This window comes from Excalfactoria chinensis, chromosome 10 (assembly GCF_039878825.1).
Source record: "Excalfactoria chinensis isolate bCotChi1 chromosome 10, bCotChi1.hap2, whole genome shotgun sequence".
Taxonomy (NCBI): domain Eukaryota; kingdom Metazoa; phylum Chordata; class Aves; order Galliformes; family Phasianidae; genus Excalfactoria; species Excalfactoria chinensis.
This window is the reverse complement of record NC_092834.1, coordinates 5419079-5434451: the sequence shown is the minus strand read 5'-3', so window position 1 is coordinate 5434451 and position 15373 is coordinate 5419079. Positions and strand designations below refer to the sequence as shown.

The window sequence follows — 15373 nt, the reverse complement described above, 5'->3', positions numbered from 1 at the left end:
TGCAGACAAAAGGCAAGGAAAATCAACTGAAAGACTGGCTTCAGTTATGGTCTGGAATTTAATTCCAGTGAGTTTGGTGGGGTTTCCCTAACCCCCCCCCAGCCAATCAGCCCCAGGGAAAGGCCAGTTTCCAGGTAGGGTTCTCGAAGGGCTCAGTCTGCAGATTTAAGGCTCCTAAGTGGTTTCCTGTGCACAGAAAGTCCTGTAGATACCAGAAGCTTCTGCAAATTACTTCTGGGTGAAGCCGTAAAGCTGGAAATGAAAGGAGCTGGGATGTTCTTGAGGCTTGGAAATCCAGGCTGCAAAGAAGAAAAGAGCGAGGGTTAAAGCCCATAAATAGTTCTCAGCTAATGAAATGGGTGGGTGTGGGGAAAAGGGGAGAATAGCTCCTTTTTTGAAAGCAGATGAGGCAAGCATGCCTCCCAACATACTTTGTGCTCATAAAACCCAGTCTGGGTTTCTAGGTAACTAATGGAGGTACCCTGGGGAGAAGTTTCTAAGGTTTTCCCACAGTTTCTAGATTTGAACAGCAATGCTGAATATTGGCTGTGGTTATTATGATCCAGGCTGACCTCCTGGCTATCCCTGTTACATCCCCATTTTGGTCTTTGCATCCGAGTGTCATCCTAGAGCTGTTCATCCTCCTGTAGAACTCTTCTCCATTATGTGTCTTCTTTATCCGCTAAGCTTTGATATGAACAGGCATTGCATTGAAATCAGTCTGGATGAACACTGGCTCTGTTTGGGGTTTTTTCCATGCTGGCTCCCTTTGTCTTTCCTGAGCTTCAGACCAGTTAATCCAGTGTGCAAATGGAAATCGAGTGCATTCCTGCCACCCAGAACAGCACAAGGCTCTTACCAGATAAAGCTGAATCTTAAATTCAGGAAATCCTGACATGGCAAAATGGGGAATCCAGGTGGGTTTTGTGCACGAAGCCTACTGAAACCCCAGTAACAAATTTTGCATTGGTCACTGCTGTTAAAAAAAGCATCTATAGGGCCAATAAAGAGCCAGCTGATCATTCCTGCAATGGAACAAATGGATGTCAGGATGCAGAAGAGATCCTTCTCCTGTTTGCAGCCAGTGGTCTGGTGGGGATGCTGAAAGGACAATGGCACGGAGATAATTTACTGCTATGATTGAATTTAATATTGCTCGTGTATCCGTGCAAAGTGGTGGCCACACACAGAAGGATGCAGGGCCCTTTCCCCATGCAGAGGGGGGGTGAAGGGTAAGTGCAGAGGAAGGAAGCAGCACATGATGCTTCCAGAGGTCAGTCCTGCACAGATGCATGCAGGCTGCCACTGTGCTTACAGAATAGAAGGAGCTATAGATAAGGGAAAGGACTATATGTTCTGTACGTCCCTACAGCCATTGCTTTATCTTCAGATCTATTTGATTCCCCTATTACACACTCTCTGGGAGGGCATACAAATTGAAAGCTAATTATGCAACTTGATACTATCAGTTGACAGCTGTCTATCTCTGCCCACATACCCTGAGCAAAGTAAACCACCTCTGTACCTGATTTGCAGCCTATGGAAAAGCCAAGGTGATCTGGCTGGGAGGGTCAGAACACTCATACCATCATCACAGCCATCATGTGTAGTTTGCTTTCTTGCATTCACATTGTGTGGTGGGAGCAGGAGGGTATTTCTTCAGCTCAATTGGGAAGAGCATCCAAATTACCATCTCCTTCATGTGGCTGAAGAGTTCTGATAGGTGAGAAATGCCCAGGTTTTATTTCAGTTCACAAATACCGTGCACTTAGTGATATCCTGTTATCTGTGCCAACCTCTGCAGCTTTCAGATACACCCTGCCCCGAGCTCGAACCAACCTGCTGCATTTCAGATTACCCGAAGAACCTCTCAGTCTGGCAAACTCAGCCCATAAATAAGGTTTGAAGGATATTCCTGTGTTTCCCAAGAGCGTGCAGCTTTTGAATCGCTATTTCCCCTGGTATTAGGAGTTCTGGAAACTGAAGCCAGCCAGATGATCGGTATCTCTAACCACATCATGAGGGCTCCTTTTGGGAAAAGGCATCTGTATAATGAATTGTCCTAGGTGCGGGAATGAAGTGTTGAAAATCAGCTGAGGGGCAGAACATATGGGGAAGGTGTGTCTCTGGGTGTGCTGAAATGTCACCTCCAAATTGCTTGTTAAAGCTTCATTTCGGTGTCCTGATTCAGATCCTGTTTATTCACGTGCAGTCAGGAGTGATTTTTCCCCTGAAAAAAGAAAGCAATATGCTGCATCTTGAAGCCCTCTTTGGTTTGGAGCACAAACCAATTTCCACTTCACCTCATTAGAAGCCCTATTTGAGGCGATTTCACTGTCAGTATTGAGTATAATCGCCTTTGGCCCATGCATCCTTTTCTCTACCTGGCTTTGACCATCAGCCCCACGTCTGTTATTTTTGGGATCTGGTAGTGCTGCTTTGGCAGGTTGTTGAGGCAGTTCTCAAGTAGTCATTCAAACGCTGTTCAAAACCCTCATCTAATAAGCTAGAAGCACAGCAGCTTCCAGAGCTGCACTCCATTCCAGCAACTCCCTTTGCCAGCTAAAAATTACGCTATTTTCCAATTTCATTATTACCTCTGTTTTTTATTACAGCATCATTAGAGTGAGAAAACTGGAAAGGAAGTGGGGATTGTATAATGCAGGAAATAGTGAATTAATACCTCTACCATATGATGGAATGGTGCAGAGCTGTGACAGTGTCAGGGAAATATAGAGCAAATACAGGCTGCGCTGGCTGGATGAGGGCAAGACTTCTCCACTTGCTCTGAGGAGTATTTGCTCACAGAAATGGCTACTTTTCAGAAACATGAGATTTGCACTTTCTTTCTGCACGTGCACGTTGCAAATAAAGCCATCGCGAGGATGTGGAATATGGAAGAAAATAGCTTTTATTGCACATAGATGGACTGTAGCGTGTTGGCAAATGAAGGTTGATTTATTGCCCGAGAAACAGCATCAGAGCATTTTAAGGAAGGGGCCATGTATGATGATAACAAAGAATTGTCTATTCCTTACCGTGTGGCTCTACAGTGCTAAGCCCTGGGAAGTGTTTATTAGCTCTTGAGCATTTATAACTACCAGCTTCAGCGGGTTGCAGCGAGTGGGAAAGCGCAGCTCCCACAGCCAGCAATGTGGAGGGGTGTGTCTTTGATTCTGAATGGGGAGGCAGCACTAAAGAGAGAGAAAAGCACCCTTTCTGCTCCTTTTCTTTTCCTTTCTGCTCCTTTTCTCTTCCTTTCTGCTCCTTTTCTCTTCCTTTCTGCTCCTTTTCTCTTCCTTTCTGCTCCTTTTCTCTTCCTTTCTGCTCCTTTTCTCTTCCTTTCTGCTCCTTTTCTCTTCCTTTCTGCTCCTTTTCTCTTCCTTTCTGCTCCTTTTCTCTTCCTTTCTGCTCCTTTTCTCTTCCTTTCTGCTCCTTTTCTCTTCCTTTCTGCTCCTTTTCTCTTCCTTTCTGCTCCTTTTCTCTTCCTTTCTGCTCCTTTTCTCTTCCTTTCTGCTCCTTTTCTCTTCCTTTCTGCTCCTTTTCTCTTCCTTTCTGCTCCTTTTCTCTTCCTTTCTGCTCCTTTTCTCTTCCTTTCTGCTCCTTTTCTCTTCCTTTCTGCTCCTTTTCTCTTCCTTTCTGCTCCTTTTCTCTTCCTTTCTGCTCCTTTTCTCTTCCTTTCTGCTCCTTTTCTCTTCCTTTCTGCTCCTTTTCTCTTCCTTTCTGCTCCTTTTCTCTTCCTTTCTGCTCCGTTTCTTCTTTTCCAATGACATCTATATTTTCAGGCCGGCTGGCCTTACAGTGACATGCAAATCAGACCCATTCGTTACTGTGCACCCTGGAATTTGGGATGAAGGACAGAAGTGATGTGTTCCTAGCACATGGGCATGGCACTGCTCACGGTTTCTGTGGCTGCTCGGATAAAAGCCTCTGTGAAATGCATCTCCTCCGAACTCATTTTGTTTGTCGTAACACCAGAAAGTAATTAAACTCTGGTATGTATCATTTTTATTTTGACGCTGCCTTCTGAGATGCTGAGCGATTCGTTAGCTTAAACAACTCAGAGCACAATCTGCGTCTGTCTGTTGTGCAGTTGTCAGATGGCAACAAATGTGCTTTTAATCACAGCTTGTTACTCAGATCGCCGGGTTACGAAGGGATGCAGCTTTTGGAAGCAACTTCTTTATATGCTTTCCGATCATCTTGCTGCCTGACGGTGCTGCCATAAAGATGCTTCAGAGGAGCTGGAGGGTCATAAGAGTGGGAAACAAAAATACATCTGGGTGAACCGAAAGCACCGGTGGGCACAGGGCGCTGAATTTTCAAGGATCAAATCCAGATTATCCATTTCTAGAACCTCTCAAAGCTTTAAACTCTTTACAGCCTGTTGAGAACAGAATGATCTCTGACTTCCTGAGAGGAGGCCAGCGCTGGGGTGGAAGGATGCAGCTGCTCTGCCGGCACTGAGCGCTTCAATGGGATGTGAGGAATCCTCCTGCATCCCTAAAACCAAACCAGTCCCTCCTGCATCCCTAAAACCACACAGGAGAGGGGAAGGGAAAAGCATTTATCTGTCACAAGCCACCAGCAGTTGTTCTGTGCCATCCCACTGCTGTGGCGGCTTGTGGTTGGGCTGACCTCCAGCACGGCTTTGGAGGTCTGAGATTTGCAAAGGCAAATCATGGGATGTGAAATAAAATGCCAGGCGATGGATGAGAAACATGCATTTATAGAGGTGTAACAGTCAATTGCGCGGCTGTTAAAGAGGTGTAACTGTGTATTAAATAATCAGTGCAGCCGGAATTTGTTTAATATAATCGCGGCCTATTAAACCTGAATTAAGTACAGAATTAAGTGTCTCTGGGACACAGCTGAATACACTGCCAGGAACGTTTCATGTTGCCTGAAATCCTTGGAGGAAAACTCCCACAAATGTGGTCTCTGCAAAACTGCCCTTCATTTGATGCAGGAAACACAATATGGGGTTTTTGATTCTTTTTGTCTGACCTGCAGTTATCTACCAAGTTTTGCCTATTCTGAGACTTAGGGTAGATGCAAAAAAAACACGACTGATTCTTCGTAGATTTTGTATGGCCTTTTGTGCTTCACTTGCACATCTTTGCTCCCCTGCTCCTTGTGCAGCCATTCACAGCAGCACAAAGTGAGTCCAAAGTAAATGTGAAACGCTGCAAAGTCAGCACAGATTTGCTCTGAGCTGGCCGGCCTCACAAGCAGGAGATGTGAACAAGGAGAAACTCTTTGGCTCTGGAAATGTGAGGCTGAAGGACCTCAAGGGCTGCCCAATACCCAGCTCCCATCAGCTGTTGTTTCCAGCAACACGCGGTGGTTTGTGCCGCGGTCCCTTGACTATGGGTTTGCAACCTGAGCCTCTGTGTAAGGAATGCAGCAGCCACAACCCACGTTTCCCTCCTTCCTGCTAATTAGCCCATGTTTAACACCCAGACAAAACCCCGCTGCACCTGCACTGCCCTGGGAAGCACAATGCTGGGGCAGCAACAAAGCGGTGTGTCGAGGACCCTGAAAGCCCTGAGCTCCATTGCACGCAGCACTTTGAAAAAGGATGATAAAAAAAAAAAAGGAGGAGGGGATTCTCTTGCTCCTGCTTTTCACTATTGGAGAGAATGGGTGAAAGCCCACAAAAGCAGCTTAATAAAGAGGAGAGGGAGAACAAGGCGAGGGGAAGTGAGGGCAGGCTGAAAGGAAGGAGGACTTTCCAGGTTGCATTGTCCTCTTTGCCTTCCAGATCCTGAGTCAATGTCTCAAAAGCCGTGGATGACACCAAGTTGATTGGTTTTGCTGCAGCCCTTGAAAGTAGTGGTGGGGAATCGATGCAGCCATCCTCCTCCGCCCAGGATCTGCTTTTAGGAGGACAAAACGAGCCTTATTCAAGGGTAGGACAAAGGAGTCTGGTCCTGCTTTGATGTGGTGACCCACTGATGGCCCCTTCACCTGTTTCTTCCCTTTGGAGGAAGGGTGCATTGCATTTTAATCTGTCTCTTTGGCCAGATTCTTCCTAGAAATTGCCGCTATTGAGCAATAGGTGAAGGTTTCCTTTTTGAAATCTTTAATGAAAAGAGTATAAATAATGTTCTACCTTCCACCCAAGAAGGGCAGAATTATTCCTTCACCCAACTACACAGATGGAAGGAATGCTGATGTATGGGTCACGTTTTCCTACAGCCAGGTTGGATGACAATCTGATTGACTTCTAGGACAGAGCTGCAGTGCCCACGTTGGTGGGATGTCTGGCACGTGGGACTACAGAGTAAATGCTTAATTAGGGGATTGCTCACAAAGGCAGCTGTATAAGGTCTCATTAGAAGCTTCGGGCTTAACGTGGTTGATCTCAAACCACAGATGGAATACTTTCAGGCTTAAATAGCAGAGCGATCACATCAGGCCCTGCTAGAATCCCTAGGTGTCTGAGGCACTGGACATAAATTAGTATCATCAGTTCAAACACCTTGAAAATTGGAAATAAATTATGCCAGACACTGGAGACAGATGGCATCCATACACCAGGCAGAGCCAGAAAGCCCAGCACTTCGGACATCTATAGATGAATTCCCTGAAGCACCTGGAGCAGCAGAGAAGAGAGTGATTAGAAAGTGATTTGTGCCTGAGAATGGATGGGTTGTTTTGGAAGTATCACTTCAGCTTCATCCAGAGCACAAGCAGCAAAGAGAGAAACTCATTCACTAACCCGGTATTCTGCTGGGTTCTCCTATAGGGATATAAATATGGCTGAAAAACGTCTGCATTGTTTATAGCTTTGAAGTCAAACGTGCACCAGCTATTTTCAGAAACATGGGAGAAGTAATGCCTTCTGGCTGGCTTTGAGACCTGGCTAGGTCGTCTGAATAATTCCCCTTTCCCTGTCCCTCTGCTTTTATATACACATTCAAAGGCGGACGTGGATATTTTAATGTATGTATTAAAACTAGACCAAAAGTTAGCATGCTGTTTGGAGATGTGTGGCACAGAAATAAATCGCAGAGGAGAGCGAGGAAGGAATGTGTGCTGCTCCTTGGCAGCCTTGGCTCTCTTGGGGGCTGCGCAGCAGAGCAAGGCACAGCTCCTGCCCCATCAGCCTCAGCACGAATGTATCAAGCTCTTTTGTTTCCCACGTGTAGGGTCGCTGTTATCTGCCTTCTGACCTACGTGACAGCATCGAACAAACAAAAAATGCCCTTGAAAAGCTGATCCGGGTCTAACCGGTCTCTGAGATACAGGGCTCGACAGGTAGCAGAAGGCTGCAGGACCGATCCCCAGCCTGATGCCACCAAGAGCAAAGGAGATCTGCACGACAGCACCCAGCGCTTCCCAGAGCTCAGGAAACAGGAAGGGATATGAGACAAAGCTGATGGCAATAGCCGAAACACCATCAGATCAGCCGAGTAGAGTTCCCTGTGAATACAGCCTGCTTGTAACACTAGTTATTGTTATCCATGGCTTTCCAGCCATACAATGGATAGACAACGACAACTCTATGCTGTCTCCAGAGGGTTCTGTGTGCACCAATAGAGAGACAGAGCGCTAACAAGGAGGATGGCAGTGCTTGAGGTTGTCTTAATTGAGTGCTAATGGGTCCCAACCGGGAGACAGGCTCAGCCGGGTGCCATTTGCCTTAATTGATAAGAAGCCCTGATTGGGTCCTTGGAGGGTGCTGGTTCCTCACTGAATTTGCTAAAGGGAAGCTGGAAAAGGGTACCGCTGTTGCCTAAAAGGGAGAAGATTTAGTTATGGATTTTCTGCTGCAAAGCAAGTGGGAAGACTGAAAACAAGCAAAAAGCCTCCATGCTACGGAGCTGAGAATGGGAACGTGGTGGATCAGATGAAGTTGCTTCGAAGAAATGATTTCGACGTGGAAGGAAGTCGTCCAGTTGCAGGTAGGAGAAGGGTCCTTGGTAGGGCTTGCTGGTAGCTATTGGTAAACGAGAACTACAGTTCTGCTCCTGTTGTGCTGCTTGGGCAACGAGTGAGCTGGGAGATGGGGAGGCTGCAGGAGGATGGTACTGCTGTGGCCCTGCCCCCTCCTTGCTTGCAGCTGCTGAGCTGCGTGCACGGCTTGCAGGATTGCTGTGCGCTGGAAGGAAGACTCTGTGGAGCCTCCCAGTAAGGTGTGGCTCATCGTTATCTTAAGGTGAGGATTCTTACTTGAGCTTGGTAGCTCTAGCTGCTACCTGAACAGTTGTATAGAGCTCCGTGTCAGTGCTGCATGGAGGAATGGGGTTGGCAGGAGAGCAGCTTCCTTCAGCGTGGCTCTGAGCACGTTGGCAGTGAGTCTTAAGCTTATAGATGAGATGGCTTCCATCCTCCTGGAGCTTGCTTGTTGCAGCCCTTGTTCACGGCAAGGATAGATGGGCCCGAGGGAATTGAGATCATCTGCTTTTTCCTTAGTCTGCCAGAGTTAACACTGTGCAAGTAAAAAGGAAGCTGAGTTGCAGAGAGGTCATGCCTCAGATGAGGTCCAGCAAACTTAAATTTGTCCTGTCCTCTGACAGAAATTAAACTGGAATGATGCAAATACATTTGCTGGTGGAGGCTGCTGTTTATTTTGCTTCTGTGTTGCTGGAAATCCTGGATGTTTTCCTTATTGGGCCAAACTGACTCATGGTGTCTGACTATTGTACCTTCAGTGTCCCACCTGGAGACTTAAAGTCAATCCCACCTGTAGTTTCCTTCCCTACAGCAGGAGGGAGCACAGCAGGCATTGTGCAGCCTTGTTGCAATGCCAGGCGGTGGCAAGAGCCTCGTTACTGAGGATCCCTCTTCCTTTCCCTTTTTCCTACTATAACCATGAAGCACTTGCAGCTATGAAGGCACTTCTGAGCAAGGCACACCTGCTTGATGCAGCTCCAAGGAGCTCCTTAGTAAAAGCCCCTGTAAAAGTATCCAAGGGTGGGTATTTTATTAGGGTGGGTGTTTTGCCTCTGGTGCATTTTTTACTCGTGTCCTTGAGCTATAACTGGTAACAAGTGTTATTTTTCCTTTTTTAATAGCAACCTTAGATGGTCAACAGCAGATGCTCTGGGGGGAAGGGGTGAGGGAGCAAGCAAGGGACAATCCTTGTGCTGCTCTCTCAGATGCAGCTAACCAAGACTGTTAATACCAAATGAATTTTGTGTGTCTGTGCCAGTGAAGAAAGAAAACTAAAGCAGGCACATCAAGGAGGCCAGCAGAGTCTCATCACCGAGTACGCACTGCTGACTTATCAGCTTTTAAATCGCTGACAAATGACAAGTTCCTGTAATGATCCAGTTCAGGGGGTCCCTACTTGGAGAAACACGGGGATCCTTCTGGCAGGGTCATTACTGGAGGTCATTAATCACTGATTTGATATTCAAAGCTGATGGCGAAGTCAAAGCGGGTCAGTGTGCTAATGGTCATCAGCAGTGGCAACGACCAATTTCCCCGGGATTATTGTCAGTGCAAGCAGCAATAAGCAGCTCAGGAAAGGCCATCTTTTATTTTTAAATAGAAACCAATATGAGGTGGGTTGAATGAGCGGGGTGAACCACTGCCTGACAGGAGGCAGATCTGCTTCTAATTGGGAGAAGAGAAATGCAATTGTAATTCCGCAGGCAAGAAATGTTTCTCAGATGAGAGCATCTGCTGTCATCTTCAACCGAGGAGTTAAGTAAGGTAATGCTTCTGGTTAGCTTGAGGGTGCTGCTGTCCCTCACAGGTGAGTGGTGAGGATGAATCCATCCTCATGGCAGGAGAACAGTCCCTGGTGTGGGGCAGAGTCCTTTGTTTGGAGGTGGAATATAACTGTTGTGAGTTCAAGTCATTGCTTGGCTCTTTAGTGGGAGCACGCTGCCTGGAAAGGCTCTAAGTTCACCTCCTGCTTTCTGGCAGCCCCCAAAACATCCCACGAACAAAATACAGGTTCCTGGTGCTTTCCATGGTCCCACATATGGGATGGAGGCACCCAAGGAGTGCAGGCCGCTCATCTGGCATGTGGGCAATTTGCTGTGGACTCTCTCTTTTATGTCCAGTAGTTCCCTGCTCTGTTACTCTTCCACGAATACAAAATACTTTATTTAGCTGTTTTTTAACACCTTAATGAGTAGTTTTCTCTCATGTGTTTTAATTCACTTCAAAACTGAAATGAGAGCACAAGTTTCACCCCAACGGCCTGAAGCAGTGCTGCCCTGTTATGCCTTAAAGCAGTGAGTGGGGTCCTCCATCTGTGCTTCTGCCTGCACTGATGGACTCAGAGCTGCTGTGCTGATGTCTGTGCAGAATCAGAACAAAAAGATGACCTCTGCCCTATGCATCTCCCAGGTTAACTCCATCCTGTTATCTCATTTTTCTTTGGATTCCAGCTTTGCTTCAGGGGTTACTTGCTGCTCTGAGTTATTGTCTCGGGGTATGTGAATCTGCGATACATCTTGAAATTATTTCTACGGAAGCATGTGTGGTGTGAGAGCAATACCTCTGGAAACTGGGAGAATGGGACAAGGGCTGTTTGATCACGTTGACCTTTGCCAAAGGCAGGTTTCCATCTGGGGATGAGGCAGAAGCTTCATCTCTCATTGCTGCTCCAGAGTCTGAGTGGTTTTTGGCTGGTGCAAGTTTGTCCAAAATGGACACATATGTACTAGGAATTGGACTTGAGACTAGCAATTAATTTCACATAATACCTTTGTTGTCCCTGCCTTGGACCAGATTTGAACTGGTGACCTGGAGATGAAAGTCACCATAGTCCCGTAATAGTCCCCTGAGGCAGGCAAGGCAGCCTCCTTGCTGGCTGTGCTGAAAAGCCCTGGCCAGGCTATTTCCCTGCCTTCCCCCCAGTTTAACCCTCGCCCACCCCCTTCCTTCCCACCTCCTCCAGCTCTTCTCTGCCTGCTGGGCATGACCGGGATAAAAGGAAGAGCAATGAGAGCCATATGTGGAGCCTTTTAACCCCTCTGTACGGCCTGTGGTGAGTCTGGCAGTGGCAGAGTTGTGTGATCCCTGAGGGTCCTCTGGATTACTTGAGTCTCTGGTCATGACACTGAGAGGGAGTCATGTCCTGTGGAAAGCCCCTCCGAACTTACAGCTTCTAGAGAAGAAATGAGGTTGTCAGTCTTCTTGCCTTCTTGTTTGTGAGCCATGCACCTGGAGTCCCCATCACCTGGCCATGCCAGTACCTTGATGAGGTAGCATAGCTGTTATCAGTGTCCAGACCTCCTCTGGGATCGGTTGCAACCTCTCAGCACTGGTGTGTGGGCTTTCTTCTATTGGAAATGAAGGTTCCCTGTTTTGGGCTGCATCCTTGGCTATGAGAGCTGGAAAGTTCCAGGCTTTCTCGCTGTGGTTGTATTCTGTCTGGTCTTCCTGTTCCCTCAGGTGTTTATGAAGCTTAAAATCATGTGAGGAGAAGGAGAAATGAACTAAATCCTAGGGGAAATTGACTTGGTAGTACCAAAATGTGCTGTCTGTTGCTGTGGTCTGGCAAAGATGGAGAAGTGACGGCAGGAGGTGGCAGTGAGGTTTGCCTCCCACCATTACATGCCAAGGATTTTGTGGTCCCTAATACATGAAACCTCATGCTCTGGCTCTAACTTGCAGTAGTAATGAGGTTAACAAAGATAACCTGCGTTCAAGTGCAAAGTAACCTGTTCACTCCTCAGAGGTCACAGGCAAAACCAGCCAAGAACGTGGATGGAATGAGACTTGGGTGCCTGGCTGCTCCATGTGGTGGCCTTCCTTTGGGCTTTTGCACCTTACTGCAGGATACCCAAACACCATCTCCCAACTCTGCTGCAAACAGGTCTGGAAATCAGAGAAATGTTGAAAACCCCACGTGTCCCACTCTGCCTGTGTTGGGCAGGCTGCCAGGTGGGTGACACAAGCATGTTAACAGGGGGGTTTCTTGCAGCAGGCTCCATGCCGGGGGGTGCTACAGCCTTCCATGTCTCCCCAGCAGCTGATGCTGAGCAGGAGAGGCAGCCCTTTCCCAGTCAGCCAGTTCTCCCCCTTCTCTCTCACAGATATCTTAAGGACCTTACAAAGCCTTTTGCATGTGGGCTCATGGCCCTGGCAAGGCAGAAGCTGCCTGCGGGGCGGGATAACCCCCACTTGGACAGCTTGATGAAGACATCACTCATCAGGCATCAGCCCTCTCCAGGTAACAAATCTCCAGGCCCTGCTTTGTAGGAATGTCTGCAGTCAGCACTCACACCTGAGGCTGTCCGCCTTCAAAGCCCTTCCTCCCTGCATGTGCTGCTTTTGGGACCCGGCCCTCAGCAGAGCCCCAGCCAAGCACCTCCGGGCTGTTGGAATGGTGAGGAAATGTCAGCACAGGGTGGGAGGGGTGGGGAAGGAGATTGGGTCCTGCTAGAAGGAACCCAGCTTCCCCTCCAGGTTGTCAAGATCCAGCTGGGAGGATGAGCTGGGCCGCTCCATTAGCACCCAACAACTTGGTCTTCCTGCTGTCATGCAGGTATAATACAGTGAAGGTGTTCAGCTGCAGGAGTGAGGGCTGGCAGCCCTATGAGGGGCTGTGTCTTTTCTACACTGTATGACAGGTGAAGGTTGGCCTCTTTTCCCAGGTGACAACAGTAGGATGAGAGGTAATGGCCTTAAGTTGTGTCATGGGAGGTTCAGGTTGGGCATTAGGAAAAAACAGTTCTCAGAGGGGTAAGGCATTAGAATGGGCTGCCAGGGAGGTGGTGGAATCAGCATCCCCGGAGGTGATAAAGTGGGGAATGTCTATGAAAGCTGTGTCTGAGTCATCTGTTTGGAAATGGGGTTGGGGTGGGTAGGTTCGTGCCCATTGAGTTTTGGGTAATCTGTTCCACCCAGGGATGGTGGAAGAGGATGACTGTCTGCCCACTGCACTGTGCATTCCCACATCTCCTGTTGGGTTTCTGTGCTGCACTTTATTTTCTACACAAACTTTACTCCAGTAGGATAATAATGGGATTCAAGCAGGGAGAATTTGATATTAGCTGATAAGGTGTCAGAGAAGGGAATCATTTCTTTTTCCATGCAAGAGGACATCCATTCATCTATCCATCCAGTGTGGGCCTCTGGAGCACTGTGATGTTTTTTTTGTTGTTAGGGAGAGAAATGTCTCCTTGGAATAACAGGAAATATTTCCGCAGTCTTTGCCATGTGTCCCAAAGTATGAATTGCCTCTAGCAAATGGAGGGTGCTGAAAATAGCAGCATACAGACCTTCCTTTGGGGGGGGGGGGGGGAAATAAAATAAGTGGACACATGGTAGGCACCGGGAGAGAGGCAGTGATGGAGCCCTTCCAGGGAAAACAACCCTCTGTTATGGGTCACGGAGTAAACACAGATGTCTTGAATTGCAAGTAGCCAGAGGAAGCAGGACAGAGCCATCATGTGGGATGCAGGAGAGGGTTTGCCTTGTGGGCAGCCCTGCTGGGATGCTGGCTGTGGTGTGGGACAGCAGTCTGGTTTAGACATAAGCTCTGGGGATGGAGAGACAAAACCCCGATGATTTAATAATAATTAATGATTTAATAGTTTTTAAGCATGGATTTGGTGTTTCATTTTGAAGCACGGTTTGACCGTGTTCTTTCTGGAAAGGGAACAAGAACAATCAGGGCTGCAAAGAGAATTGCTGTGCAATGAGATGTGGAACAGCTCAGCTCTCTGCAGTGAAGAGGGACCTGGATGCTGACCTCACTCAGGCTGCAGGCAGTTGCAGGAGGAATAAATAGTAAATCTGGGCTTATTGCCATGAATAATATGATGTCTTTACATCCTGACCTAATTGTATTAATTCTTCATGGCAAATATCATATGGAAGTGGCTGATTAGTACCTAGCAATGAGACTGGTATTGGCCATCTGGTGCTCCTGGCTTGGAAGGAAAAAAAAAATTGAGATGAAATAAAACTGAAAACCATTATAAGAGTCTTTCAAATAATGAATTAGCTGGATTCATTAAATTCCAGTTCAAATTTGTCTCTACTGCTACTCGTTACTAGCCAGGGCATGAGACGGTTGCATGGCTGTATCTAGAAGGACAGTGAGGATGCTCCTTTTGCCTCCTCTTGCATTTCTTTTTTGCAGCTCCTCTTTTTGCTTTCCCGTTTGTCATTACCCTCGTGTCCCTTTGCCCCTGCAGCTGCTGCCCTTGCTTTGCACCTGAGCAGCAGTGCCATGTTCTCCCTGGCTCTAGTGCTGCTGCGCAGTGGATGTTCAATACATGCAAGGAGCAGAAAGGGGTGGTTGCCCATTGAGAACAGTGCCATAAATGAGACCAAGTCCCTTGCTCTCAGATATGAGATGGAGCAGTCTGTCTCTGTCTGGTTTTCTACATCCCTAATAAACTCTGGGTTTGCTTTTAATTTAAACCTCATTTTCTTTTCCCTCTAATAATTAATGATTCAGCCCAGTTGCTCGATGGAGCAAGAGTGCACCATAACCAGGGCCTTTTGAACAGGCTCCTTATTAAACATGCTTGCTAGGTAAACAGGTAGGGGGGGAACTGAGCCAGCAGTGGAACAGTGTATTCCCACTCTGGAGTTGCCAAAGCATGTATCTTCAAAAAGCCATTTCTGCCTGACTTTATTGAGTTGATTTTCCATACCTTTGTCTGAAGGAGCAGTGATGACTAAACTGGGGCACCAGGAAGGGTTTTCCTTTCTTAGGGTATCAGAATGAGCTGTAGAGACTGATGGTTATCGCAAGCAGCTTCAGATTTGTGATGATGGAGGGGTGGCCAGGTTCCCTGGATGTAGCCAGCACCTCGTGCCTCCTGTTTGAATGGCTCATGAAGGAATCAACCGCATCCTGTTGAAGGGTGAAGGCTTGGGGTTGGTTCTTTCCTTGGTTCCAGGATGGAATCTTTCCCTGGGTTTTTCTTCACTTAGGATTATAACATTTCCCTTTGGTCTTCTTCTGTAGGTATTAAGCTGCTTTGAGGAGATTATTTTGTGTCTGTGGTTGCAATATGATGGGTTTGGTGACCCTGAATCTCTGACTGCAGTTTCTGCTCCCCTTTATGGCACAGGACTCTGACAGTCTTGCTACTGTGTGCTGACAGGCAGCTGTCAGGTTAGGGGCTGCAGTGGGGGCTTTCCTGGGTATTTCACTTAAGCAAACAACCCTCAGGTGGGATCTCCTTCCCAGCGTTCACAAAATCTGTCTGAGTTTTGAACCAGTGACCTGCAGGTCAAAGGCTTTCTGCCCTGCTCCATCCCCAGAGAACAAAGCCTATTGTTAGCCACAGAGCTCAGGTACAGCTGTTCTGATGCCTGGCTTTCAGTGACTGTTTGCTTTTGGAGCCAAATATGCAGCTGCTCAGTGTCACCTCACTGTCACATTTTGGCTTTTTACACCTTCTTTTCATTCCTTACAGTTAAGCAAGTGGGAGCTGAGGAG

At 47.5% G+C, this 15373-nt stretch overlaps 1 long non-coding RNA gene across 1 annotated transcript in view; it reads left to right on the top strand.

Annotated features, from left to right (window-relative positions):
• Window positions 1-3392: 3392 nt before the first annotated feature.
• LOC140256853 (uncharacterized) overlaps window positions 3393-15373 on the top strand; it is a 43639-nt gene continuing 31658 nt past the window's right edge. The window contains exon 1 of the long non-coding RNA XR_011904866.1: window positions 3393-3995. This is a non-coding gene — a long non-coding RNA (uncharacterized lncRNA). The remainder of the gene's footprint in view (window positions 3996-15373) is intronic.